We start from the raw sequence: 21,298 nt of genomic DNA, 5'->3' as shown, positions 1-21,298 counted from the left end.
AGACCCCTTAATTTTCCCTCATTAAACTTTAACCTTTTCCTCTGAAGGCAGGCATGCTTTTTATCTAGTTTAAGCTGTATTTGTAATGCAAAATGATCACTTAGAATTTCATCCACAGTAAGACAATTCCCCTCTATGCCCTCAGCATTTATTAAACAAGCATAATCTAATCTCTCTCCCCTCAAATGAGTAGGAGAAGGCTCGCCCAGCAGTTGAACATCTTCATGTTCCTGCAAAAACTGGTACCATCTGCAACCATTCCTATTTGCTTTACCCCTTGATCCTAAAGCTGGATGTCTGGCATTAAAATCCCATACCACGAGTGTATCTTCAGAAAAGAAGGAATCTGGCAAGTATCGTAAATCAAGGGAGCTATCAGAGATGTATAGATTAATGAAATTTAACTCTCGGTCCTTTAATTGTATCCGCAAGCTAATACTTTCAATACCTCTATATCTCTGAGGGATTCCAGTTATCTCGGCAGGTATGGTACTTTTGACATAACATGAGACCCCCTAGTTCCTCCATCAGCATATAAGTGAAAGCCTCTATAGCCATTTAGCCTCAGTATGCTACCATCCCTATCCCCAGTTTCCTGGAGTGCTACTATGTCAATATCCTCTCTAAGAGTATAATAGTGTACATCCACCGCTCTAGTTTTTAATCCATTAATGTTCCAAGATAATATTCTCAATTTACTTTCATCAATGATTAATAATAAAACTACCTTTGCCCTGTCCGTCACATTCCATGAGATACAAGAGTACCTTAGAAACTTCCTTCCAACACCGTAACATTTTTTCTTTCTCCTCACCTTCACAACTACTACTAACATCGAAGGTAATATTTTTCATATCTATTTTCTTTGTTATTTCTGTAACCCGTTTTACTTTAACCGTTCTTTCACCATTTGTCACAACAGGAGGTTGAACACCGCTAACACTACTAGAAAGTGTATTCTCCTGACTATCCTCTATCATCGTTACCTCATGCACATCATTACTTTCTTCTACGCACGTTTCACTTTCCATTTCACGTCTCGTTTTACTTTCAATTACACGTCCTGTTTCACCACCGTCTTCACCCCGTCCACCTTCCATAGCCAATTTTTCCAATGCCTCAATCCTCTTATCTAGTTTTTTTAGATACTCCAAAATTTGATTACCAACCTCAGAGATGACCATATTGTCCTGAACCTTGTCGTCACAAGGTTTCAGTTTTTCCACTGCATGATGTACTTTCCCTAAGCTCGCCTTTACTTTCTCCGTCCCTTTTTCCCACACATTGATCATAGGGGCTGCCGTTGGCTTCCAACTGTTTCCTCCATGTTCCTCTTGCACAATTTTTCCTTGCTGCGAGGATACATCTATCCTGCTTGTAGGACCCGTTCTAGTCTCTTTCAGATGAGGCTTCATGGGGCATAGAGAGGAACCAGCATTGTGGCTGCCTCGACAGTTGCAACAAAATGGGATGATTTTTTCACTTCTTTCAATCTTGACTCTACACTCTCGCGAGTCGTGTTTTTTCCCACAATACCGACACCTGGGGTCAAACTGGCATTTCCATGCCATATGTACCCAACGTGAACACTTCATGCACAGTATGGGCTCCTCAACGTATTTTGCAACGTTCCTATAGCCTAGTCCTTGCACAAAAATTTTCTCAGGCGCCTCACCCTTTACCAAGGCAACAACCTGGCTTCGTTTGTCACCACGAACACTATTCCTCTTTGCCCAGACAACATTATCATTGTTAAGAAGACAGTCAGGATCCAAATAAGTTGGAAACTTGAAAACTATGATCTTTGTGTGCAACATACCTTCTTCTGGAGGAACCATCACTACATTCTCAAAACCAACCGTCGTGAGGCGTTCCACGGCCTGTTCAGTCCCAACTGTTATGTAGGGCCGGTGAAGACCCTCCTTGAAAAGTGGTTCGTATTCCAAACATTGTTTAGCTAGACGTACCGTCCACTCTAGCATTTGGTGGAAATTCAATAGGCATGTTGTAGGGAACAACAGCCTCTTCCTTCTTGTCTTGCGTGTCTTGAGTCTTGCTGAGTAGGGTCTCATTCTTTGGTCTCTTTGCAATCTCATCGTCACTCTCACTGTCTCGCTCTGTTATTATTTCTCCGTTTCTTTTTGTTCACTACTACTTCAAACGGTCGATTATCATCTTGTCTGCCCTCCTCACTACCACTTAGGCATACCGCCTCAGCCATTTCTTCGACGCTGTCAATAATCGAGAACAAATGCACAATATCCTGTATCACCACGTGCAAAAACGAAGAGTGTGGGGCAATCCTCCCACCAATCAGCGGACGCCAAGAGCGCCAACCTAGCGACCGCGCACAACCGTGGTCTGGATACAACTGTGGAGCGACTTATTCAAGATATATTGTTGTCTGGAAAGTGTTTGTTGGCATATCAACCTTCTGTACACAGTGATCCAGTCGTCGCACTTCTCTCCTTAAATGATCGCAAATTTAGTTTATTATATTAACAAGTAGAATACGTATTTCTAATAATATCTAACATAACTAGCCAGAAAATATTTAAGACTTATTGAAAAATACATGTCTGGAAGTTAATTAAATCGACTTCATAGAACAATAGTGTTGGTCTATACTAATCGTTATTCGTTAGTATGCGTTCGCTACTTAAAACATTTACTGTACTGATGTAAAATCTCCCATGTCTCTTCGCACATGGAACACCGAACCTTACACACTCTCTGATATATTGTTTAATTAAGAGATTCACTAATAAAGCTTATAATTGTATATGTTATCAAATGTTATCGATATGTTATCGGTGGGGGTGCAGCGCCGGTCCCCAAGTGTCCCGCTGTCCGCAGCTAATACTTTGCCCAGTCTAGGTGCTAGTAAGCCCTACTTGTAGTCAACCCCCTTCTCCTTATCCATTAGGTCTTTTACGGCCTCTTGGCCGGGTACATTACGTGTTATGTGGTCTCTCACTTATTAGTTATTCTTTGTGTCTTGCCTGTTATATCCTAGTGTTATATAATTACTACACATTTGCACTCTGCCTTAATTCTAGTACCAGTTAACCTTTAGGTTTCTGCAGAATTAGTTTCCATGTCACTATAGGCTAAGGTCTCATAATTACTACGGGTGTACCTTTTAAGTTAAATCTAGTCCTCGGACTTGGAATTGTTACTGTTAATTCTTACTTTATATATTTACATGTTCTGCAGAATTTAATCTTCAATAAACTTTAACGCCCCATGCTGCCTGTATCTTTCTCCCCCTGGACAGAAATATACATTTTGATAGTTACAAAGACAGCTCTTTAACACGGGTGGAACACGAACAAGGGGAACTTAGTACCCAAATGAGCCACAGAGATATTAGAAATAATTTTTTCAGTGTCAGAGTAGTTAACAAATGGAATGTATTAAGCAGTGATGTGGTGGAGGCTGACTCCATACACAATTTCAAATGTAGATGTGATAGAGCCCAATAGGCTCAGGAACCTGTACACCTGTTGATTGACGGTTGAGAGGCGGGACCAAAGAACCAAAGCTCAACCCCTGCAAGCACAAATTAGGTGAGTACAACTAGGTGAATACAGCTGAGGGGCGGGACCAAACAGCTGAAGCTCAATTCCCTACGCATAACTAGGCGAGTCCATAGGAATTACCGTTTGTCCTGGTGCCATCTATGTTTTGACAGCAGTACTACTAATGATCCCACGTTATGTGATGATCGCTATATGGGTGTTACGGTCAGTTGCTCTTCTATATATGTTTATGGACAACGTAGGTGATTTGAGGCAATTTGCGCCCAGAGTGAAATAGTATCCACACGGTGAGTGATGGAGGAGGATATATACTGCTGTGTACTCGACCAGCGGGTGAGAGGTAAGTTATATCGAACAATTATGGGGAATAGATGGGTTATTTTAAGCGTAGAATGTCAGGTAACCGGTAACTACACAGATGGGGTAGTGTTTTTTTAAGTCTTTATTTACTAAAGTGGAACATTACATTATGCCTTTAGCTGAACAAGTCTACTGGTGGGGGAAGTAGACGGGTTTTATGAAAGTATTTTACCTAAATATTTGTATTTTGTTAACTGGTTCAGCGGTTACCATGGAGGGTGTTCCTTTAATCTAATCTAAAAATTCTAGCCGGACAAAGTGATTAAATACAGAAATTGAATAGAACGAAGTGGTTTGCCAGGGTGCTTAACATTTAGTTTAGTTCACTTACTATGCAGCCCATGCTTAAAGAATGCAAGTTTATCATATTGAATTTACCGTAGTTTTACTGCATTTAATATACCGTTTTTTACCCTATTTAATTATGTCGGGTAAAGGCCGGTCGTGGAAAGTTCCTAATATAGCAAGTTTTAAAGGAAAAGTTTGAGTTAACTTTAACGCTTAAGTTAGTGACCAATTGGCTTAGTCTATTGTGAGGAAAGTTACTAGAATCTAACATTGCAAGTGCCATTTCTCTACTCTTTTTGAGAAACATGACTAGATACATGAATCGCATAGTTTTATTACTAAATTAGCAGTCTCCGTGATGTAGTGGTAAGACACTCGCCTGGCGTTCCGCAAACGCTATGTCATGGGTTCGTATCCTGGCCGGGGAGGATTTACTGGGTGCAATTCCTTAACTGTAGCCTCTGTTTAACGCAACAGTAAAATGTGTACTTGGATGAAAAAACGATTCTTCGCGGCACGGGATCGTATTCCAGGGACCATAGGATTAAGGACTTGCCCGAAACGCTACGCGTACTAGTGGCTGTACAAGAATGTAACAACTCTTGTATATATCTAAAAAAAAAAAAAATAAATGTTCATGGATTAGGTTGCATAGTTGAGGAAATAGTGATAAGGTTTGTGATATTGTGTACCTTGACTTCAGCAGAGATTTTGATAGTGGCGCAAAATTGATAGGGGCTCGGATCATTGGGAATGCTGACTGAAGTTGATTAGGTCATGGCTATACCAAAGGAAATTAGTATAAATGGGGTTAAGTTGGGAGAAGTGTTGTAAGTAGTGCCTAAAAGCTCTCCTTGGACCTCGGTTATTTGCAAGATTATGGCTTAGTGCAATAGTTGCAGAATTGGCAAATAAAAAATACCGATGCCCTATATAGTTTTGAAATGGTTAAAACTACCAGATGCAGTTTAATGCTGACAAATGTAAGGTTTGGGGGCTAGGTAATGATGAGATAGATGGTGTAGATTGTTAAGAGTATTAAATTTTTTGCAGGTGGTAAATTCTTCCAGAGCTGGCACTGCTCTCCAGCCTGGGATGTTGATTGGTTAGTCTTCAATTGCCTCCCAACATGGTAGTGAGGAACGTGGAAAGCTTCCTGAATTGGCACATGGTATGCCTCCCTTTCAAACCAGCAGCTGGCACAAATGTTCCAGCTAACATCAGAATAGTGGATGAAGCCCACACTAAAATGTAAGTGGTACAGTAAATGGACAACCCCCCCCCCCCCTTTTGACACTGAACAGTTGGGAGGAAGGGGGGGGGGGGGAAGTGTGGCTTATAGTTCTATTGAGGGAATTAGAGGGTAGAAGTTAATTGCTAAAAACCTATTAAATATTAGGGTATGGAAGCCTAGGCTTAGGCTAGTGGGTACCATATCTGCAAGTTTAGTCCTTTCAGGAATGTATTGAATAGAATGGTATGTTGAAATTGTGAAAATTGTAATGTGGGGCATTAGATCTTAAACAGCATAGTTGAGGGTGTTTTTATTAATAAAATTTTAATGAAATATAAATCTTGTTTAGTTAACATTAAATGTTTGTTAAATAAGCTTTAATCTATAAATGTATAACACTGTTAAGGGTAATCAAGAGTCAAATAAAGTTAATGGCAGGAAAAGTTTTGTTCTAAGTGATGGTATTTTTCCCTTGAAAGTAAAAAAAAATATTCAATGTTTACTCGAGCTTGGTTTTAAATTTATATAGTTTTCCAGAATGTGGTTTGGAAAGTCCAGTAAAAAAAATAGTAATAACTTAAACAATATAGCATTGGCTAAAGATAAATGTAAATTGCCATTGAAATGCAGTTGTGGATAGTTATAATGACATTTACTGAGACTTGGCAAATTGATGCCATATATATTTATTGCTAAATTAGATCATTACTACTGCAACTAGAATATGTAGGAAAGGAAAATTCCTTAAAGAAATTTTTTCCATCTGAATTTGTAAAGTACTGAATGCTAATTTGAAAAGTAAAGAAAGATTGGCTTTAAATCTGAAATTAATTTGTTGAAATATATTTCAGGTGAAAGTGATTATGATGCATGGACTGGCTTGGAGTGAGGCTCCTTTACTCTGCAAAAGGAAATCTACAAAAGTGGGCGAGTTTGATGTTTTAGCTATATCAATGACCTAATCTTAATTCTCTTATCTAGTCCATTTATAGGTGTGTAACCATGTCCTACTGTTACAACCCACAGGGGATGATGCCGTTTGTACTGATCCTACCCCATTTCATAAAAGGGGACCAGGCAGTCCTGCAGATTTCCCTGGCTTGGCTTTTTCAGAGCTTTGCTCTACTACCCATCTAATAGATGGACTAGATTTGCATAGGTTTAGGGACCCTTAACAATGGTTACATTGTTAATTCTCACAGGGCTTGTTTGCTGAATGGGTGGATGCATCTAAATCTTTAGTGCCTGGCATGCATTGTACAGTGCTTTCAGTAAAGCATATGTACAATGTGTTGATGGCACTAAAGTGGTGGATGTAATGCACCCATTCAGGGAACAAGCTCTGCACTATGGCTCAGCAAGGCCTATCCCTTCCTCTGATTTATCTTAAAAGATTGGCTGTTAGGAATTTTTGGGCTTATTATTAGGCGTTGGTGATTAATGAAAGTAGTGTCCCTGTTTAATGTTTTTCTTTTACAGGTGATTGTCTCTGGAGTTGTCTTGGCCTTTTGGATCTTCTGTTCATCTAGGAGCATCTGTCCCACAACCTGAAACAGTAATAAATATTAGATGTGTTAAAAATACTCTATGTAAAACTTATTAAATAAAACAATTTTAATGAAACTACTTTATATACCTTATCCTGGAAATTATTGTTTACTACTATTGATGCAATGTTTAAACATCTGAAATTTTTTTACTTTGAAAATAAATACTTGGTAAAATTTACACCTATTTGTAACTTGTTACATAGGTGCATGCAAAATGCATTGAAAAGATGTAAAAGTGGACTACCTATTCAATTTACATTAATTTGCAATATTTGTTAGTTTGTCTGAAATATTAAAGTGGAAGAAATTTTAGTTTTCATATTTGAAAGTAAATTTAAAGCTATGCAACACCTATGCTTTGTGCAAATTATGATTAAATTAACTAAAGATCATTTGTAAATTTAAAAAACATTAGAAAAGTGACACTGAAGCATCTATACAACATGGTTTTCCCAAAGTCTGGTAACTTAAATTTAATCAAAGCTCTTAAATGATTTGGCTGCCAAACTCTTCAGATATTCTGAAATATTTTACCGAGATTAAAACCATCATTGTTTGAAAGGGCAAAACAGATTACTGTCAATTAGTTTGACCTAACATCTGCAAGGTCCTGAAGGAATTGAATTTTTTTTTTTTTAAACTGTTTGCTAAAAACAAACCCTGCCTAAAAAACCTGTTCATTTTTAGAAATGGTAATTGCAACATTACCAAAGGCCATATGAAAGACCAAGAAGCAACAAACAGGTACATGGTAGAAAGGACAAAAGAATGGTTACGAGGACCCTTTCATTTGTTAAAGAAATGACTGGGGAAAAATGCTGTCATACCACAAGGGGTCTTAACCCTTGTCATATACATCACTGACATTAATCTAAATATTACCAACCACAAAAATTGCTGATAACATGTTATAAAAAAAATAAAGAATATAATATTGAGGCCTTAATGCAGATCTCTAACTCTACAAATAGTAACAAGACTGGCAATTTCTTAATATAAAACAGAAAAAAATCCAAGACCTTGCAAGTAAGCCAGAACAATCCATATCACAACTACCACATTGTTGTTTCATTTTAATTAAGGTAATTACCAAAAGAAGGCACCAAACTGGGAAGGCCATGTAGCACCATCAAAGTGCGAAATAATCAGAGGGCGCTAAATATCACCAAGAATGCCAATACGAGAACAAAAACGCATAAGGCGAACGATATCAAAAGTATCCGATTCACCTACAATTCTTGCGAGGGACGGTCGGAAAGCAAGACACACGCTCGTCCTGGAAGTCAGGACATTCAACAAGGATATGCACAACTGTAAGAGGGACAACGCAATTCGGACAATAAGGAGCAGGGCCATTAAGTGACCGTGGGTTAAGCGGGTATGACCAACCCAAAGCAGTGTCCCACCGCCGGTTACGGTGGTAGGAGGAAGGCCATGGGGACACACTAAGTTTGAGAGTACGCAGCTTGTTACCAACCACAGAGGACCAACAACCCTGCCAACGGGGAAGAATGAATAACAGGATAAAAGTCGGAATAAGGAATACCTTTACGGGAGATGGGACAAGAACGGATAGCTTCTTTAGCGGCACCATCCGCACGCTCATTGAAACACCAATATGGCTGGGAACCCAGCAAAACTCTACTGATTTAAATTTAATAGAAATAAGAAACAGCCAATGTTGAATCTCAATGACCACCGGATGGACAGGATTAAAGGACCCTAGAGCCATGAGGGCACTACGAGAATCAACTACAACCACAAAGGAGGAATGAGAATGAGAAAGCAAGAGACAAAGAGCATAGAGAATAGCATAAAGTTCTGCCGTAAAGACGCTAGCCTCCGAAGGGAGGCGACACATGTAAGTATGGTTAGGAAAAACAACAGAGTAGCCCACACCATCCGCACACTTAGACCCATCAGGAAAGATGGAAATAGAGTGGGAGTGCGAAGAAAAGTGCTCAAGGAAGAGGATTTCAGAATTGTAGGAGGGGTAAAGGCTTTAGTAATACAAGTCAAGGACGTACAAAACTTGGGAAGGGGGATTCTCCACGGAGGTAATGAAGGAACAATACGAGGAGAAACATTAGAAATATGAACAGAAAGAGAATCCTGTAAGCGAGATAACTGGACAGAAAGTAGGAGACAATGAAGAGGAACAGGAACCACAGGAGGAGGAAAAGTCAATGCACGACAGAGGCGAGAGGAAGGATGTTGGAAGGACCGCGCAAGATAGCGAAGACAGTAGCGATCACGGCAGTCCTGAAGAGAGAGAAAGCCAGTGTCAACATACAAACTAAGGGCGGGAGGCGAACGAAAGGCACCAGAGCCGAGACGCAACCCAGTATGGTGCAAAGCATCAAGACGGCGAAGAGTAGAAGGAGAAGCAGAAGAGTATGCAGGGCAACCATAATCGAGTTTAGACAGGACGAGAGAGGAGTGCAAATAGAGGAGCGTGCGCCTATCCGCTCCCCAAGAAGTATGGGACAAAACCTTAAGGAGGTTAAGGGCCTTAGAGCATTCAACTCGGAGGCAACAGATATGGGCTGACCAAGACAAACGAGTGTCAAAGACTAACCCCAAAAGCTTCGCGGAATCCCTGTACACAATGAGATGACCATAAAGCAACAACAATGAAGTAAAGGTCCTTTCAGTAAGAATCTATCATTCACTGAAAGTTGCTGCAGTTAAAAATAAACGAAAATACAAGTCCCTAGAAATAAACAAGCAACCTTTTTGACTAAGGAAAAGAAGGTAGTTATTCTACTGTATAAATCTAAGTATTCACTTAGATAACTGTATTCAAGCATAGAGGTTCCCCCCCCCCCTTCCCTTTCAGAAAAACATCTACTTTCGAAAAAGTTTAACATTGGCCAACAAAAATGATTCCAGAACTAAATTGCCTAATACCAGGAACAACTGAGAGCCATGACAAACACTGCAACCCTCTCCTACCCCCAAGTCTTATGCTATTTATGATCCAAGGTAATTTGAGATACTATACTGTACTTCCTACAGACGAGTCTAGTGAGAGGGTGATCTCCTGGCGATTAAATTGAAGCACGATACAGGTGTCAACGAACATCAGTCAGCCCACTTGTCAGCACAGTGGATAACTAATGACATCATAATCTGCAGTGTTGTATGCCTCCCTGTGGCCATTGAAATCAATAAAACACAGGGTTGTGGCAATGTTTACAGCATAAGGCAAGGTATAGAGGAATCCTGGAATGCCATGTAATGTGTAGTCCTTGAATGTGCTTTAGGCAACCAAATTAAATAACAACATTTCTGGTGTTCAGCTATATAATCCGAGTTTCTCATTCGGTATAATGTTTTAAACCTAAATAGGAATTCACTTTAAAGGTCAATTTATTTGGAAAGTGCTAACCAGATTCCAAATTACTGAGCTCTGAAAGTACTACAAGGCAAGTTTAACCGAATGAGTGTTTGCCTATCCATACCCCCATGAGGTATGTGACAACACTGAATAAAGAAAGGGTCTTTGAGCATTCACCGTGCAGGTATTTGACATGACCAATATAGCCAAGTGTTGAAGATCATTCTAAGCAGTTCTGCACAATCCATATACTATCAATTAATATAATTGTACAATGGTGCTTGGTGGATGATATTTCCTATTAAAACTCATTGGACAACTGTTTGTATTAGACATTTTAAACCTACAAATGGTAGCCCTAGATATCGCACTACAGTATTAATTACAAGATGAACAATGTAAAATCAATACCACAACAGCAAAGGATGACGGCTTTTCAACAACCAACAAACACGCAGGTCTAACACCAGCCATCCCGAGAGAGGACGTCCCAAGCATGTACACCCCACAACTTTACATCACCTTTGCTACCTCACGCGAGCACGCAACAGCATGAGGATGCCATACTCCCAAACCAACTCCATGCACTTTGAGGCTTTAACAACTCAACATTTAAAAAGTTGATTTAAAAAATCAAACACCTGAATTTTTCCCTAATTAAATTTACTAGGGAAATGCACACCAAGCCATGAAACTTACAATGAAGATGAACAAACTACACACAACTGTCACCAAACTTCCTCCACATACCACCCCCCTCTCACTCCTGCCCTCCCTCCTTAGGTGCTCTGATTGGCTGAGCACCTGAGCCACCACCACTCACCTCTTGCTGTGAGAGCCTAAAGCATGTTTGGTTGCACTTTAAAAGTTCCCGAGTGTACTCGCCTAATTGTGAGTACCGCCTGCCCAGTTCACCATTTTGTTTTTCAATCTACCTCAATTTACCCCTTTACAGTCAAATATTATGCAAAATTCTGTTTAAGACTTGTCCCTTCTTAACTTAAATAACTGCTTTGGCCATCTGCAATCTTTCTAGGTGGGTAACAATGACTCTTGAGGCCAGAAAGGATTTATCAGACGGCGATCATAACAATACGGTACACACACAAAATCACAACCTGATATACACCAAGCAGAAAATCCACTGGAGCTGTGAGGCGACGTAAACCCTTGCCCAAGGCACTGGCAGCTGCATACTCTACCACAGTATATTACTGACTTTGTAAAAGTCTTACAACCGGATTTCCCCATAAATCACAGCAAGTTTTGAGGCCACTCCTTGAGTCAACGTCTTACGTAAGACCTACAAGCACTCAGGTGAAGGCTGAAGCAGTTCAACACCATACGCCCCAACTTCAAATACACAGTTGAGAGGCGGGACCAAAATGTGATTTTCTGTGTGTGCCTGAAGTTGGGGCATACGGTCTTGCTTCACCCTTCACTTTACCCTTCACCGGCGTACTTCAGGGGTTTTATTTAATACTTGGACTGGCTTCAGTAGGGCCTCCAGACTTTCTGTGGCTTCACAAGTGTCACGTGAATCCCCTGCATAGCAGTGGAACTGCCTTTTCCCTTCACCTTCAATGCCTCTGCACTGGAAGTATACATCTACACCAGCCCAGAAGAGTCATCAGTCCTGCCACCTCTCCATACCCCCCAGGGCCTGGCACGGCCTGGTACGACTCAGAGGCAAGCCGGGCGCCCCTGCTAACTGGCAGTTTGTCCCCACAAACAAGCAGTTAGCCGCCTTCAACTGACAGTGGTACAGCTCAACACAAAGGCACCGCCAGCCACAACGAGCAGTTTGCTAGTTGACCAGATGTCCACCTCGTGTTGACACTGGATGAGTCATCACCGCCGGACTATATAAAGAGCGCTGCCTCCCTGGAGAGGCAATCTCTCCCTTAGTGCTCTAGGATCACCTTCGTGTCTCTAACCCGTCGTCCGCTTCCAGCCAACGTCGTGTGACTGATGCCATGGTGGTATGGTAGCTGTCTTCAGAACACCAGTATATCTTCATACTTTTATTCATTGCTTATAGTTTATTTTTTGCATTTAAGGTCATACTAACTTGTTCACCTTTGCATTACATGATAGTCAAGTATTGTCATGTGTTATTTTTGTTCATTACTATTTCAGTAAATTGTTTCATTATTTATTTGATAATTTTCATTTGTTTCCACCTGCAACTTACACACTGCAAGGCCAATAGCAGCATTTCTTTCATTTATGTGAGGGAGAGCCATACCATCTTGGTTCAGTATAGCTGTGATACTATAACCCGTCACACAAGATATCCAGTTGTAAGACTTTTACCATCAGTGGTGGTAGAGTATGCAACTGGCAATGCCTTTGTTACAGGTTCGCTTCATCTCACAGCCCCAGTGGATTTTCTCACACATTTGAATACATGAAACAACTTTATTTGATACATTCCAAACCAAAGTACTGTACAGTACAGTAATTATCAAACCATCAAATGTGTGGGATAATCATAGTGCGCTAAATATCACTAACGTCGCCAATACAAGAACAAAAACGCATACGGCGAACAATATCAAAGGTATTGAATTTACCAAGAATTTTATCGAGGGACAATTGACAGTGAGGGATGGTCGGGAAGCAAGACACGTAAGTCCTGGAAGTCAGGACATGTAGAGACAACGGTTTGGACAATAAGAAGCAGGGCAGCGCTCCATTAAGTGCCCGTGAGTTAAACGTGTATGACCAATATACAACCTCGCCACAGCCGTTTCCCACCACCGGTTACGGTGGTAGGAGGAAGGCCACGGGAACACACTACTCTTAAGAGCACGCAGTTTGTTACCAGTAACAGAAGACCAACAACCCTGACAATGGGCAAGAATGGGGAAATGAATAACTGGGTAAAAGTCATAATAAGGAATACCTTTACGGGAGATGGGACAGGTGCGGATAGCTTCCTTAGCGGCAGTGTCCGCACGCTCATTTAAGAACACACCAATATGGGTGGGAATCCAGCGAAATTCCACTGTCTTAAATCTACTGGAGATAAGAAACAGCCAATGTTGAATTTCAACTACCAAAGGATGGACTGGATTAAAGGATTCTAGAGCCATGAGGGCACTGCAAGTGTCAACTACAAACACAGAGGAGGATTGACAGTGAGAAAAGAGTTGATGAAGAGCATAGAGAATAGCATAAAGTTCTGCCATGAAGATGCTAGTCTCCGGAGGCAGGAGACACAAAGGTGCAGTCAGGAAAAACAACAGAGTAGCCTACACCGTCTGCAGACTTAAGACCCATTGGTGAAGACGGAAATAGAGTGGAAGTGTGAAGAAAAGTGTTCAAGGAAAAGGTGATTTAGAACTGTAGGAGGGGTAAAAGTTTTAGTCATGTGGGTCAAGGCTTACAGAATTTAGGAACGGGGACCCCTCCATAGGGGCAAAGACGGAATGACATGAGGGGAAATATTGCTAACACAAACTTAAAGAGTATTTTGTAAGAGAGACAACCGTACAGAAAGAGATAGGTGGTGAAGGGGAACAGGAACCAAAGGATGGGTAAACGTCAAGGCATGACATAAGCAAGAGTGAGGGTGCTGTAAGGACCGTGCAAGGTGGAGAAGACAGTAGCGATCATGGCGATCCTGTAGAAACAGGACGCCAGTTTCAACATACAGGCTTAGGGTAGGTGTCGAAGGAAAGGTACCAGAGCTGAGCCGTAACCCAGTATGATGCAGTGTGTCCAGATGGTGAAGGGTAGAAGGAGAAGCAGACGAGTAAACAGGGCCATAATCGAGTTTAGACAGAACGAGAGAGGAATGTAAAGAGAGGAGCAGTGTCGATTAGCTCCCCAAGAAGTATGGGACATGACCTAAAGTTAGTTAAGGGCCTTAGAGCATTCAACTCGGACGTAAAAAATATGGGGCGACAAAGACAAACGAGTGTCAAAGATTAGCCCTAAAAGCTTTAGCAGATTCTTTGTACAAAAGGGGATGACCCCTGTTACCTAACAGTAAATAGGTATCTGGGAGTTAGCTGTTACAGGTTCCTTCCTAGGGGGGTGCATGTGTGGGAGAAAAAAAAATGTAGTAGTTAACCACTGAACTGCTCTGTCTCCAAATAACACCCTGGTGCACAAGAAATAAATTCTTTCCAAAATTTTTTTTTCTCTTCTTATATTGTTAAAATGCAGAGTCTGATCACGGGGAAACTAAACAAAAAATATTGTGTGACTTACTTTAGCTGCGATGGAGCTGGGAAGTTGAGCAAATTATGGGCGCTGAGCGTTGGAGCGATGGGGGTCTGTCGGCCCCGCCACCCCGTGCGACGGCAGTTGCTGCGAATAAAATGTTGCGCAATTATTTTGAAGTTTCTCATTCATTTCTTCCTTTTTTTTTGCTGTAATATTATTTAAAAGTGTGTAATTTGTGGAATTTATATAATTCAAAGTACTGTATAGAACATCGCTATGCTCAAAATTATGGGCCTCATATATGCGACATATTCTACAATCAAACAGTGTTTTTGCTGTTATTACACTATATACACACATTGTATATACCCATCTACGTATGTATTCACCATAACGATCCACTATGTTGGTATGGTGAGCCAAAAAAACATGAGTGAGCTGCCACACCCTGCCAGTCCTCCCTCCCTCCTCCAACACATTACTCGCCAACATTCCTCCTCCCAAAATACTGTTATTGTGTTTATTACACTATTTACACACGTTATGTATAAGTATGTACATGTTTTATTCATGTACATATGTACATACTTGCCATCTCCTCACCTCTCTCTCTTGCCTACTTAATGCTCTTGCCTCCCTCATCTCATCACAATCGACTTTATAATGGTCCAGGACGGATCGAAATGTCGTCGTCTATTTAATTTCCAGTGTGTGGTTTGGTCAACAATGAAATCTTCATGCAAGATCTTATAAAGAAAACCCCTAGAACGAGTTTTGCAGATACGAAAGAGTTTAAGGTGAGTAGGGGATGGTTTGAGAAATTTTGAAAAAAGACGTGGTATTCATAGTGTTGTGAGGCATGGTGAGGGTGCCAGCTCAGACAAAGTAGGGGCTGAAAGATTTGTTCGTGATTTTAAAGATTTTGTAGATACTGTATTGATGGATATATTCCACAACAAGTGTTTAATTGTGAGGAGACATGGCTATTCTGGAAAAAATTGCTGAAGAGGACATACATTACCCAAGAGGAGACGTCACTGCCCAGACACAAGCTAACTTGGGCTAACTTGTGTCAGGATAGGCTAACTCTTGTGCTGTGTGGCGATTTGAAAATTAAACCCTTGCTCGTGTATCATTCCGAAAATCCAAGAGTTTTAAAAAATATATAACGTGCAGAAAAACTGTGATGTAGAGTGGTTTGCCCTGCCATCAAAAAATATCTGCAAGAGAAAAGTTTGACACTAAAGGGCCTGCTTCTCGACAATGCTCCTGCTCATCCTCCAGACTTGGAGGATGCATTGTTGGGGCCACTTTTTTTTTTTAGGGATATTCCTGCATGGGCCCTAAGTTTCTGGCTAATGAACCAATGACATGAAGGAGGAGTTTTCAACCTACCTTGTGATAGGTGTGCAGGGGTCAATAGGCTGAACATAATGTCAGGAGCAAAGGGGGGCGTTTGCCTCTTCAAACACAATTGTGACCATCTTCATCTCTTCGAACTATCCTAAATGCTCTCTTCACCTGTCTGACCAAATTGGGTGTCCAGACCCCCTTTGAATCTGAAATTGTAAAATTAATAGTGATTTCAGAATATTCAGTCCATTTATACTAACAAAATTATATACAGTATACTGTAATTGAAATTTTACAGAATGATAAAGGCAATTTAGTAACTTTGTTAAAATGCACATGGGGGAAATACATGAAAATAGGTTAATATGGTTTGTAAGGTTGATGGGAAATGTTTATTACTTTTATGATTTAAAAGATGTATAGCCCTGATACTCCATGTTGCAACCCGTTCTCGCAAATTTAATAAGTCAATATTGACTTATTAAATATGTGCATAGGTGATATACTTAACATAATAGATACCCTTAAAAAGATTCATAGAAAACACCGACCTTACCTAACCTTGTTAATGTCTTAAGATAAGCATCTTATTGCTTCGTAATTACAATTATTACCTAACCTATAATAGGTATAGGTTAAGTAATAATTGTAATTACGAAGCAATAAGATGCTTATCTTAAGATAGTAACAAGGTTAGGTAAGGTTGGTGTTTTCTATGAATCTTTTTAAGGGTATCTATTATGTTTAGTATATCACCTATGCACGTAGTTAATAAGTCAATATTGACTTATTAAATTTGCGAGAACGGGTTGCATCCTGGGTGCATTCCACCAGGTAATGACCACAGCAAAAGTTTTCCACGAGGCTCTATTGTCACACAAACTTTTCACATTTTCAAACTTGATTCATCTTTTTCCCCCTCGTTTCAGGGGTTTTCTTTAAAAGGTCTTCATGCAAATGCCTTGGTTTCTCACAAATGATGGCCTCTGAAATGCTATCACCTGCTAACTCTTTGTTGTGTATCCAAATTAATAAAAACTTTTCAACATCCTCAAGTGTTTGTGTTCTTTGTTTCGGGATTGTTGATATGCCTTTTGCCACTTTAACGCTCATAATGTCCTTTTTCTTAGCAGGTACAGTGCATATTGTTGACATAGATTTGTTGTACTGCCTAGCTAGTTCAACAACCTGTGCACCATTTTGACGTTTATGAATGCTCTCTTGTTTTTCCTCTATGGTCATTCTCACGTGTGTTTTCTTGGCTTGAACCTTACCACTGGCTTTCTTGGGACTCATGGCAAGATATATAATAACAAATTTTATGTTCAAATAGCCAAAAAACCCAAAACAAATGTAATGCTTTATAAAGAATTCAGGCGCGATAGTTACTAGGCAGGAGACACTGGTAAACTGAGGTGTGATCACCATGCGTCAGTAGTTAACAGATGTAATGCATTAGGCAGTGATGTGGTGGAGGCAGACTCCATACACAGGTTCAAATGTAGATATGATAGAGCCCAGTAGGCTCAGGAATCTGTACACCAGTTGACTGACAGTTAAGAGGCGGGACCAAAGAGCCAGAGCTCAACCCCCCACAAGCACAACTAGGCGAGTACACACATATTGGAACTGTTCATTTAATGTTTCATACTTTTTTTTTCATTCCCTCTGTATTTGTTCCCTATTTTCAATCTCTGGATTTAATCTTTTAAATGCAGCTTGCTCTTAATAAATTTATAAAAAAGGCCTGGTTCTGTTTTACAGTTAATATGTGTAGCAATAATACTTAAATATAGGTACATATTTTCCTTCCAAATAAATAGCATGTAGCTGTACTGCTTTAGTGATGTTTACCCTTGAATAAACCTTCTAGTTCCAATAAAGATAGAAATGCATAATCATTTATTTGCTAATTTCATCCCTTGTTCTACTAAAGAACTAACACCCAGGGAGCAGCATCATGTAGAACCTTATCACAAGAAGGCATTTTCAAGCATTAATAACTTGAGCACTTTAAACTTTGGCACAAAATTGTGCCACTTCTGTAGCCACAGTAATTAAAAGCATGCTTGTAATAACAAACACCAATGACAGGAATGGTTGAGCACTGTGACAGTAAGCACATCAGTGTGAAAAACGAGCAGCAAGAGCTACAAAAGTGCATGCAGAAAAGAACATGGAACAACTGGGAGTGTAGTGTGTCGTGACAACATTCTCCATACAGAATAAGAACAAATAGTGTACTGCACATAAATTTTAAACACTATTAAGAAAACTTACCAACATTGGCTCTCTTTTCACCATAAATCACTTTGCCATCAAATTCATCAACTGGAACTTTCATTTCTTGATCGACCTGCTGGATGGTCACTCCCAAGTGCTCTTCAATATCAGCTAGGTACTAGTGGTTCAGATAAGAAAAAGATCACTAGTGAAATAACAAGGGTGTCAGTCACAGCCTAACATTTAATTCACATTATAAACAAAATATTTTGAATGCACTTCAGTGTAAAATGTGATTCTCAATGTAGTGATGGACCGAGGCTCTTGAAAGGTAATATTATACTGGTATTTTTCCATTGTATACATCTGTCACTACCCTACTATACTCATATGAACAAACACTGCCTAATCTTGCCAATTTCTTCCAATCATTAATTCTTTATTCTGGCTTTTCTAAAGCAATAAATTACTTGTGTAGAGGAGGAAATGTATATGTTTATCTCTCAGAATGTTCGGTAATACGTTTATTGCTTGTGATGTGTGTATGTATGTACAGTATTAACACGATGTACTGAACGGGGTGAGAATAGCTTGAGCTACCTCATCCCTTTGTGTGTATTTTACCTCAATAAACTTATTTAAATTTCAAAGCAATAAATGGTTCCTAAATCTAAAATATGGCATTTTATTACCGATTCACACCTACAGTAATTTTGCGTCCTAGGCACATGTAATTAAATTTATGTTTGAAAGGGTAAAGGGTGCCATTTACACTGCAGAGAGAGAAGCCAAAGTTTATTCAGATAGCTTGAAGAATAAGATCAGTATGACACCCAGAAGCTACAGAATATCTGTAAGGAGTGATTTGAAATACAGTAAAGAGGCCTCTGAGATAATGTAATTGGCATTATTGGTGCTGCAGAAGTATGTAGATTGAAGAATTTGTGCCATGAAGAAGTTATTTACTGTTAATACATATTTTAGGAATAGGGGGGGACACATACACTGGGAGTTAAAGTGAGGAAAAAAGAAGAAAAAAACAACCACCTTCCGTTGTCAACCGCGTGTTAAAACAGTTACGCCCACGAGTTGAACACCACTCTCCATGGTACCACACCTGAAACAAGAGAAGAATATACAAAATTGATACTCTATTTTTAAATTTATCCCTTGGCCTTTAATACTGAACCTCGTGAAAGACTTATCAGGAATGTCAAGGAATGTGTTATTTCAAGGATGTTCTTCCGAAGTCTGATTAGGGAATGGTTATAAGACAACAGGATCACAAAGAACATTGTGTGAGGAGCATGTTCTGCAATTTCCAATTTCAGATTCACTTATAAATACATGCATGACAAATATTAAAGAACTTGTTCACGACCTTCGGGAGACCAAATTGAATTATGCAGTAGCATTGAGCTCATCTTGAAAAGTACAGCAATTAACTGGAAAAAATGTAAAGACATGCAGCTAAATGGCTTCCAGAACTGAGAACCAAGAACTACTAGGAGAGGCTACCAATTAATTGGCTACTGGGGTTCAAGGTTCCCCGTGGCCCGGTCCCCAACCAGGCCTCCTGGTTGCTGGACTGGTCAACCAGTCCGTGTCCCAGCTGTTGGATACGGCTGCTCGCAGCCTGACATACGAATCAAAGCCTGGTTGATCAGGGATCCTTTGGGGGTGTTTATCTAGTTCTTTCTTGAACACTGCGAGGGGTAGGCCCATTAAACCCCTTATGTGTAGTGGAAGAGTGTTGAGCAGTCTCGGGCCTCTGATGTTGATAGAGTTCTCTCTCAGAATACTTATTGCACATCTGCTTTTCAATGGGGGTATTCTGCACATCCAGCCATGCCTTCTGGTCTCGTGTGATATTTCTGTGTGCAGATCTGGAATCAGCTCTAATATTTTCCATGTATAAATTAGTATGTATCTTTTCTGCCTGTGCCCTAGAGAATACAGATTTAGGCATTTTTAGTCAGTCTCTGTAATTTAGATGGTTTATCGAGAGAATTCTGGCAGTGAAGGATCTCTGCATGCTCTCCAGGTCAGCAATTTTCCAGCTTTAAACGGGGCTGTTATTGTGCAACAGTATTCCACTCTAGAAAGCACTAGCACCTAGAAAAGTATCATCATTGGTACAGCATCTCTTGTTTGAAAGGTTCTGTCATTTTTCTTGCAATTGTGACTGCTACTTTATTGTGTTCTTTATAAGTAAGATCTTCTGACATGATTACTCCCCAATTCTTTATATTCCTTTTATGTTCTATGGTATGATTTGACTGCATTTTGTACATGGTTTCCGTTTTGATATTTTTTATTTTCCATAGCGAAAAAGTTGGAACTTATCTTCATTAAATACCATATTTTCTGTGGCCCATTGATTTACATCAGGGTATAGGTTAAATATACCAAAGCTAGAAGACAGAAAAGAGGTGATATGGTCACTACCTACAAAATTGTAACAGGAATCAATAAAATTGACAGAGGAATTCTTGAAACCTGCCATACAACTTCAAGAACACGAGCTCACAGACTTAAGCTAAGAAAACAAAGGTGATGGAAAAAATATTAGAAGTTCTCTTTTGCAAACTGTGGTAGATGGTTGGAACATGTTAGGTGGTGGTGGATGCCAAAACCATCAGTAGTTTCAGAGCTTCAAAGTACTAGGATGACTGGACACCATGAGCATAGCTCTCATCCTGCAATTAAACTTAGGTCATTTCTAGACTGACACTATTGTAAGGAGACTTCAGATTTTCCTGTTCCTTTCATACAACTGTCACATATGAAGGAGTTTTTTGGAGTGTGCACATAAGAGAGTATCCAATGGAAAAGTATTCAATGTTGCAAAAAGCTGCAACATACCATAAATTACATTATCATTCTTTCCTCTTTAAATATTAACCAAGCTACAACAAAAGTCTACATGTGAGACTTTACACAGGTTACTTAGGTTTAAGGAATTCATCTTTACAATAGTGAAAATAAGGACAGCGAAAGCCAATGTAAAATAATGTCAAGTCAGGGGCTATTACCAGTTAATAAAGAATGCAAATATTGGTTTAAAACTCTAACCTTCTCTGGCACAGCAGCAACAAGGGAGATAGCTAGACCCATTCTCTCTGTTCTACCCACACGCCCAATACGATGAACATAGTTGCTCTTCTCATCTGGCAGTGTCACATTGACTATAAATGGCAGTCCTCCAACATCTGCAGCAAACATTTGGATG

The 21,298-nt window shown here is 39.9% G+C and overlaps 1 protein-coding gene and 1 pseudogene across 7 annotated transcripts in view; one reads left to right on the top strand and one right to left on the bottom strand.

Moving 5' to 3' along the window:
* Positions 1 to 7,047, top strand: part of LOC123775108 (uncharacterized) — an 80,914-nt gene extending 73,867 nt beyond the window's left edge. For 5 of the 7 annotated variants that reach the window (XR_011226011.1, XR_011226013.1, XR_011226010.1 and 2 more), the window contains 3 exons: positions 5,244 to 5,441; positions 6,276 to 6,347; positions 6,904 to 7,047. The gene's annotated coding sequence lies outside the window, so the exon portion shown is untranslated. Of the gene's footprint in view, positions 1 to 3,654; positions 3,883 to 5,243; positions 5,442 to 6,275; positions 6,348 to 6,903 lie in introns of those variants that run through there. The other 2 variants (XR_011226009.1, XR_011226012.1) reach the window with 2 other exon arrangements.
* The window catches only part of LOC123749995 (ATP-dependent RNA helicase Ddx1-like), a 29,427-nt pseudogene continuing 13,850 nt past the window's right edge, over positions 5,722 to 21,298 (bottom strand).

The sequence above is a fragment of the Procambarus clarkii genome, chromosome 92, assembly GCF_040958095.1.
Source record: "Procambarus clarkii isolate CNS0578487 chromosome 92, FALCON_Pclarkii_2.0, whole genome shotgun sequence".
In the NCBI taxonomy this organism is placed as follows: Eukaryota; Metazoa; Arthropoda; class Malacostraca; order Decapoda; family Cambaridae; genus Procambarus; species Procambarus clarkii.
The sequence above is the reverse complement of the archived record's forward strand: the minus strand, read 5'-3'. Positions and strand labels throughout refer to the sequence as shown.